The following is an 8,818-nucleotide window of genomic DNA, read 5'->3' on the forward strand; positions in this document are numbered from 1 at the left end:
GTCCCTGGCAATTCCTTGTTGGTTTCAACTGCCTGCTTGCCACTGGCAATGTGTTTTGGTTGGTGCCTCCCTCCCACTTGCCAGAATCCCAAATAACAGGGCTAGAACCATAGTAAACTCACCAAGAGGTTGACTCCTAGGGTTAGAATTTTGCCGTGGTAACAGATAAGTAGAGAATGGACTTCTTTGCCTGTTCCATTTTGTCGTGATCCTTCTTGGGACCTCCTGGAAAGAGATGAGGGCTGCTGAAAGGTGATGCTCTTGGCTAGGAAGGGAAGGCCCTAGATGTTGAGAGACTGTGCCTAGAAGCAGATCTGTGTTCCAAACTGCCTGCTTTATCTTCTTCATTTTTTAAATTTTATTTTATTTTAAGTTCTGGGATACATGTGCAGGACGTGCAGGTTTGTTACATAGGTAAACGTGTGCCATGGTGGTTTGCTGGACCTATCAACCCATCACCTAGGCATTAAACCTTGCATTACTTTATGTTTTCAATAACAGCCTTGTTGGTCAATGAGTTAGCATCTTCATTCCTAACCTGAGTGGAAAAGATATACTTTCCTTCCGAAATCCTTACATTCTTCTTTTGAATTAAACTGTTTTGAGATAATAGATCTACATGCAATTGTGAGGGATAATACAGGGAGATCCCCTATACGTAAGCAGTTACACCTAATGGTAACATCTTATGAAACTATCCTACAACGTCAAAACCAGTATGTTGATATTTACATGATTATATACAGAACGTTTCCATCACCACAAGGCTCCCTTATCTTGCGGTGATATAGCCACACATACCACCGCCCTTCCTTCTTACCCTCCTGCTCCCAATCACTTTTTAACCTCAGCAACCACTAATCTATTCTCCATTTCTATAATTTTGTCAATGCAAGAATGTTTTAATAATGGAATCATGCAGTAGGCAGCCTTCTGGGTTTGGCTTTTTTTTTTTTTTTTTCACTCAGCATTATTCCCTAGAGATCCATTCAGGTTGTTGTGTGCATCAATAATTCGTTCTTTGTTATTGCTGAATAGTATTCCATAGAATGGACCACAGTTTGTGTGACATCTTATATATACTCCTGGATTGTTACCAATGTTTGGCTATTACAAATAAAGCTGCTATGAACGTTCGTGTAGAGAGGCTTTTGCATGAACATATTTTTTAATTTCTCTGGGATAATGCCCAGAAGAGTAATTACTGACAATTGCATGTTTCCTTTTACAATAACACCAAAGCCGCTGTAGCATTTCCCATTCCCACCAGCAATGTACAAATAGTCCAGTTTCTTTGTATCTTCACCAGCATTTGGTGTTGCCAGTATTTTTAAAAAGCCTTTCTCAGAGGTACATTCAGTAGTCATATGTCATTGTGGTTTTAATTTGCATTCTGTGCATGGCTAATTATGCTAAACATTTTTTTCATGTGCTTATTTGTCATCCATATATTTTCTCTGGTGAAATGTTACTTCATGTCTCTTGTCCACCGTCTCATGTGACTTTTTATATTACTGTTGAGTTTTGAACTGGATCCTAGATAGTTCAGATACTAGTTCTTTATTAGAAATATGGTTTGCAAATATTTTCTCCCAGTTTGCAGTTTGTATTTTTAATCTTTTCATGTAGTCTTTCACAAAGCATAGCTTTTAAATTTTTATAAAGTCCAATTCATCATTAATGAATTTTAAAATATATAATTTAGATTTTTCTGAGGCTCTTTGGAGAAGCTTAATCGTGTTAAGCATATTCTAGCCTGTAGATTTTAACAAATCCTTTTGTCACTTAATTTCCACAGTTCAAAGGGAATATTTTCAAAGAGAGAAGAGTATGAATCCCTTATTTCCCCTTTGAATAGACATGTCTACTACTTCCAAGTTCAGGCTGTTGTTGCTGTTGTTGATTTTTCCCAGGGCTTTGTACATACTCTTTAATTGATTATGCCCCTCCCCCTTTTAAGGCAGATGTAAACAGCAACTGACAGGGCAGATGGTAATGTAAATCTATACCTTGGAGAGTTCTAAATAACAACCACATATGTGCAGTGCTGAAGTCATAGACCCTCAGCCTACAGCGCTCCCAGCGTAAGTGCAAGGAGCCATTGTGTCCACGGCATGATTTGTAGTCCAAAAGCCCTTTGATGTATGGCTGAATTCACTTGTGCCTTCATTCCTGATGGATGCCTAATGGTAACTAGCTTTAAATGAATATATTTTCACTTTAATCACAAATATCCCATCTTTATGAATAAGAATGTTTTATAAAATGATTGAACATTTCCAGACAACTTATTTTAGTCAATAATCTATAAAATGTTCTCGTAAAAGATTTGCCTTTCATAGCCAATCTAGGGGTAGTTTCTGTGTTGATGAGTGATGAGGCTCTAACTTCTCAATCCGGGGAGGGGGAAAGAGAGAGGGAGAGAGAGCACTGAATATTTATAGGCCTGTTTTATCCCAGAGATCTTGCTGGATCTCTTTGATTGTCTCCATCAGCCTCTTAGAGAGGAGAGTGAGCTGTCTCAGATCAATATCCTCTGGTAAGTAAGCACACTGTCTTTACTCTGGGCAGTTTTGAACACATGTCAGGTCCCGATAATAGGGAACTCTTTAATCTATAAGAAAATCTGATGTCATTTATTGTCATTTCACTGACAAAAATATAGTACATATTTAATCTTTCAGATATGAATTGTCATATTAAACAATAAATTCCTACTAAAATAAGAGGCAAGGTGAATGGTTGTCTTTTCCTATTTTATTTTAATTGGCATTTTAATTGAGATAATTGTAGATTCACATGTAGTTTTGAGAAATAATACAGAGAGATAGATCCCTTGTATATTGTGCACAGTTTCCCCCAATGGTGACGTTTTGTAAAACTACAGCACAATATCACAGTATCTCAAAGACAATATTGATATTGGTACAATCCACCTATCTTCAGATTTCCCCAGTTCTGTGTGTGTGTACTGAGTTCTATACAATTTTATCATTTGTGTAAGTTCTTGTATCCAGCACCAGTCAAGATACTAAACATTTCCAACACCGCAGAGATCTCTCCTGTTGCTCTTTTACAGCCACACCCCCTCCCTTTACCATCCCAGACTCCATAGTGGTCCCTGACAACCACTAATCTGTCCTCCATCTCTATCATTTTATTGTTTCAGGAATGTTATATAAATTAAATCATACAGTATATATAACATATAACCACTGTTATTGTTTTTTTCACTTAGCATAATTCTCTGGAGATTCATTCAGGTGGTTTCATGTATCAGTAGTTCATTCCTTTTTATTGCTGAGGAATATTCCATGTTATGGATGTACCACAATTTATCTAACCCACTCATCTGTCAAAAGACATCTGAGCTGATTGCAGTTTCATCTATTGCAAAGGAAGCTACTGTGAACAATTGTGTACTTGTTTTTGTGTGCACATAAGTTTTAATTTCTCTAGCGCAAATAATCAAGAGTGCAATTGCTGGCCCATATGGTAGTTGCATGTTTAATTTTATAAGAAACTGCCAAACGGTTTTACAGAGCAGCCTGGCCATTTTTCACTTCCACCAGCAATGTGGGAGGATCCAGCCCCTTTGCATCCTCACCAGCTCTGATGCTGTTACTATTTTTTATTTTACCCATTCTGATAGGTGTGAAGTGATATCTCACCAAGTTCTTAATTTGCATTTTTGATGGCTAATGATTTTGAAAACGTTTTCATATACTTATTTGCCATCTGTATATCCTCTTCTGCAAAATGTCTCTTCATTCCATTTGCCCATTTTCTGTAATATTTTGTCCAGACCAGAAGTTCTCTCTTTTCCTTTCCTATATTTAACAAAGGGCAAATTGTCAACAAAAATGTTTGGTACTTAAGTGGTTACTACATGCCAGACACTGTTCTAAGCACTTATTACCTAACTATTTGTTTAATTCTCACCACAATCCTATGAGGTAGATACTATTCTTATCATCACCTTCTTATGGATGAAGAAAGTGAGGCCCAAGGAGGTTAAGCAAACAGCTAAGAATTGGTAGAGACAAGATGCAATCCAAGAGTGTCTGACTCCTGCATCTGTGCTCTAAACCACTGACCAGACTCCAAATCTAAAGCTGCTTAAGAGTGAGAGAATACATACAGTTCAGGGAAACTCACTTTCAAAAAGACACAAGAGGACATTTTGCTAAAATTTTAACTTGTTATGGTTACCGGTGCTGACTTCCTTGGTGAATTTCATCAGAAGATACCAATGTTTAGACTTCTCTCCCAGGCCTTAAAACATCTGCTGTGGGCCAATAAAGCAGCAGCCAATTTTTGGCATCCAAGAACTGAAAGGGAGGTCTCCTCACACAAGAGGAATAATTTTTTTCAATTATCATTCACTGAAGGTTGACTTGGTGTTGTTCCTGGTGTTAGGGAGTAAATATGAATAAGAGACAGCACGGATCTTTTAAGAGCTCATAATCTGATGGAAATAAGAGACAAATGCAGAAAAATCACAAGAAGGTGCGTTGAGTGCTCTACCAGAGATATGAGCCAAGTGCTCTGACAGCCCAGAGCAAGAAGCAAGAATCTGCTTCTGAGGAAATAAGTTAGGGTGGCTGAAGAAAGGAGAGATGGTTTTGAATAAAAGGAAGGAAAAAGATAATCTAGGCAGAGAAATAATAGCATATTCTTCCATCCATCCAACCATCCATCCATCCATCCATCCAACCATCCGTCCATCCATCCATCTTTTCATCCATCCATCCATCCATCCATCCATCCATCCAACCATCCAACCATCCATCCATCCATCCAACTGAACTGTGAGAAATTTCGTGTGGGTGGTATGTTAGGTACTGAGATTCAGTGGTGAATAAAGTATAGTACCACCACAATTTCAAAGTCCTTTGTGTGGATTGAGGCAGGGAAGATGGCCAAGTACAGTCAAATTCTGAATGTTGGAAGAATGCAGTAGCCATTTACCTACCCCTCTCAAAAAGTACAAAAAATTCCAATCTGTCTGTAGGAACAGTGTCATGGTTTCAAGAACTACCAAATTTTAAGTAAACCATTAAATTATTTCTGATGTTTTGGCCTCAATGATAGCATTTCCCCTGGGAATGTGGGTGAATCACATTAAGTGGTTAGGCTGGTCTCTACTTCCTGAGGTCAGTTGGCTGGCCTGAATATCTCTGAGGATGCACCACTCACTTATCAGGACCAGGCGTCAGAGCTTTCTGATGCTTGACTGGGAATCTGATCTGCAATTTGTCCCCTTTTTCCACACCTACCTTATCCTTTGTGCCACCTCGTTGCTCTTACACTCATTTTTTGCAGCTGACTCACTTCTAGGGTTTGGCCTATCCAGGTGTATTTATTGTCCAGTCTCTGGGTCCTGGCCTATACTGGTTTGTCTTGTCGAATGGAGACTCAGAACCATGAGGTCCTTAAGTGTCATTGTGACCAAAGGGGCCATAGTCACACTGACATTGAGAACCATTCTGATCCAAGGGACCACAGTTACTCTGACCCAGCTACCTTCCATTAAATTCCCACTATGATCTCCTAACTATATTCTGGCTAATGCTCATCACAACCTCATGAGGTATGTGTTCTCACTTTATGTTACAGGTGTAAAACCTGATTTTCAGAGACCAAGGTCCCTTGCCAATGCCACATAGCTAGTAAGAGCAAGGGAGTAACTAGAACAGAGCTCCCTCTTCGAGTCAGTATTCTTTCTTCCGCTTCACTCCATAAAAGGCTTGATGCCTTCCCCAGTTGGCTCTGCATTGATGGTCTTCATGCTCTTCTATTCTCCTGCATCAATGAAATGGGTAGATCTGACTCATCATTTACTTGCTCATGAAAACCAAGCTGATTTTATTCTTTTTGAGTATCATGTTCTCAAAGCTGGACATCTGGCAATTGTATGAAACAGTGATCACCACTCAGCTGAACAGCAAGGGAGCCATGTGGCTTTTATTCGGTTACTAATCCAAAACTTTGCTTGAATATTAATTTGATCACGGCTTCTCTGATGCTCAATTAAGTAAGTGTACTAAAGATGAGACACATGCTGAAAATATGCTGACTAATGCAGCTCCTGGTTATTAAGGGGCACCCGGACACTCTTTGGTCACCGGTTACCACCTGCAGCACATGGGAATGTACAGGTCTGCAGAGAACTAATTCTTTGCTCTCTTCCCTCGCTTGCTTTCTTCCAGCTAAGCTATTAGAATTTTTCAAATCTGAGAATTGCCCGGATTCTGAGAAATCTCCACCAGAGAGGCAGCACAATAAAGGAACCAAGCCTAATCCCCACTGTGTCGCCAAAGCCTGTCAAACATTACCTCAAGCATTCATATAAGGCTGCCTTGTTGGAGGAAATTGGCGAGGGAATTGATGTCAGCTACCAGATGGTAATAACGGCAGACACAACGCACTGTTTATGGGGGCTTCTGAACACAGAGGGAGCAAGCACATATATTTTCCCAAAGGGCACATAGAATTTTAAGGTATGTGCAATGTAAAGCTTTGTTGCTCAGAGAGAAGTGCTTAGATATGAGGGGATATCACATTTGAATTGTAGCCGCAAAAATATTAATAAGTAAGTTCATTAACTCTCTATGAACATAAGGAAAAGTGTCGACTAAGGTTTTTATGATGTGGAAAAAATCTTTTAAAGTTTTAGGACTTTGCCTCTTTGGTTTCAACTGCATGAAAAATGACACACAATTTAGGAATATGCGAAAGCAAATTTTAAACCCAGCATGTATTCAAAATAGCAGCTATAGCTTCTGCACTTGATTTCAAGAAAATTACATGCCTCATATTACTATACTCATAAAGCCCAGTGGGAAACTCTCTTGCCTTTTGCCAATGAGAAGGTCAGCTACCCAGTTTCTGGCAAGGGTATCTGTGCAGAGTTTTGGCTTTCTTCTCCCATCTGTCCAGAATACCCTGGCCTGGAAGTGGCAGCTCTGGATTGCCTACATAGGAGCAGCCCAGGGATGCATTCTGGTCGGAAAACGAGGTTAGAGGATCTGCCTCCAAGCTGTATTTACAAAGTAAGCATGTAGTTTTTACTAAATTGTATGTTCATTTGGATTTGGATTGGTGGCATAGACTAAGTCAACCTTGCTTTATTTCTGCCAGTGCTTTCAGGGAAACTTTTCTTACATCTGCATCACAATCCAAGAAATTGTAATAATTCCTTTTGCTTTTGAGGTCAGTTTTGAATAACTATAACAAGAATCAAGGTTCACTTGACCTAATCCTATCTTACCTCTTCGACCTGGCTGCCCACTACTCCCTGAACTATTTCCTCCCTGATCTCCGTACATACTCTTGTCTCACATATACTGGAAAAGAAAGCACAAGATTCGAAGTCATAGAGAACTGGGCTTAAATCCTGTCTTTTCTATTTATACTCTTGGTGACCACAGAAAATGTAATCTCTTAGACTTCATATCCCAACTATGAAATGGGAATAATAATACATGTCTTACAGAACTGTGATGAGTATTGAGATAATGCTATCAAAGTACCTGATACAGTGCTTGGCTCCATAGTAGGCACCTAATAAATACTCATTGTCTTCCCTTTCCTTTGTCTCGTCATTTTTTCTTACATTCCCATGAATGGTAAAATTAAGTTTAAAAGTTTACTCTCTTCCCTCACCCTATTGATTTGAGATGTCATCTTTATCGTATACTTAATTTCTATTTGAAATTGAGTCTACCTCTGAATTTTCTATTCTGTTCCATTGCTCTGTTTTACCTAGTCAAGCACTAACATTACACTGATTTTATACCGGGTTTATGATATGATCTACTATCTGGAAAGACTATCCCCTTCTTTCATTGTTCGTATTTTTCTGGGGTTTTCTGCTATTCTTGCTTGTTTATTTATTTTAAAGAATGTTACCTCCAGAAAAATGGTGTTTTTATTTGAATTCAATTAAATTCATAAGTTTATAAATCAAGTAGGGAAGAACTGACGTCACCCCTTTATGAGCTTCAAATCTACTTTTTTGTTCTTCAGGACTGATTTTTAGTCTTTCTCATAGAGCTTTAGAATATTTTTTATTAAGTTTATGTGTATATTTGTGAGTTTATTTCATCTTTGCTATTATAGGTGGGACCTTTTATTGTATCTTCAAACTAGTTTTTATTTATACATGTAAAAGCTATTACTTTTTACATATTGATTTTACAATCTACTATCTTATCAAATGATCCTATGATTTTTAGCAATTTTTCCATTGATTCTTTGAGTTTCCCACATGTAAAATTATCTCATATGTAAATAGAGATACTTCCATCTCTTTCTTTTCACTTCATAGATCTCTAAGTTTTCTCTTTATGATAGCACTGTCTGATACAATATGATAATAACGCTTAATTGCTGCGGAAATTCCATAGCTGGCATTTCTATCTTGTTCCTGACTTTAGAGAAAAAGCCTAGAAGTTTTCTAATACATAGGGTACTATATTTGCTATTGCACTGAGTCATTTGGAAAGTATATAATAATTCTTATAGTTTATTGAGTTTTTTTCTTACATTAATGAGTTTTGAATTTTATCAGATACTTCTGCACCTGGGGAGAAAAAAGTATGATCTTTCTCCTTAGCTTGATTAGTATGATGAATTACGTTCAAAGACTTTCTAATATTTAACAAACTTTATATGTCTGGGAAGAGGAATCACTTAGGACGCAGTATTTTTTAATTTTGTCATTATAGTCTATTGGTTGATAGTCTAAGGTTTTTGCATGGATAGCCATAAGTGAGACTGGTTTATAGTTTTCTTTTTGGTGTAATGCTTTTCA

The sequence above is a fragment of the Macaca fascicularis genome, chromosome 3 (genome assembly GCF_037993035.2).
Source record: "Macaca fascicularis isolate 582-1 chromosome 3, T2T-MFA8v1.1".
Classification (NCBI taxonomy): Eukaryota; Metazoa; Chordata; class Mammalia; order Primates; family Cercopithecidae; genus Macaca; species Macaca fascicularis.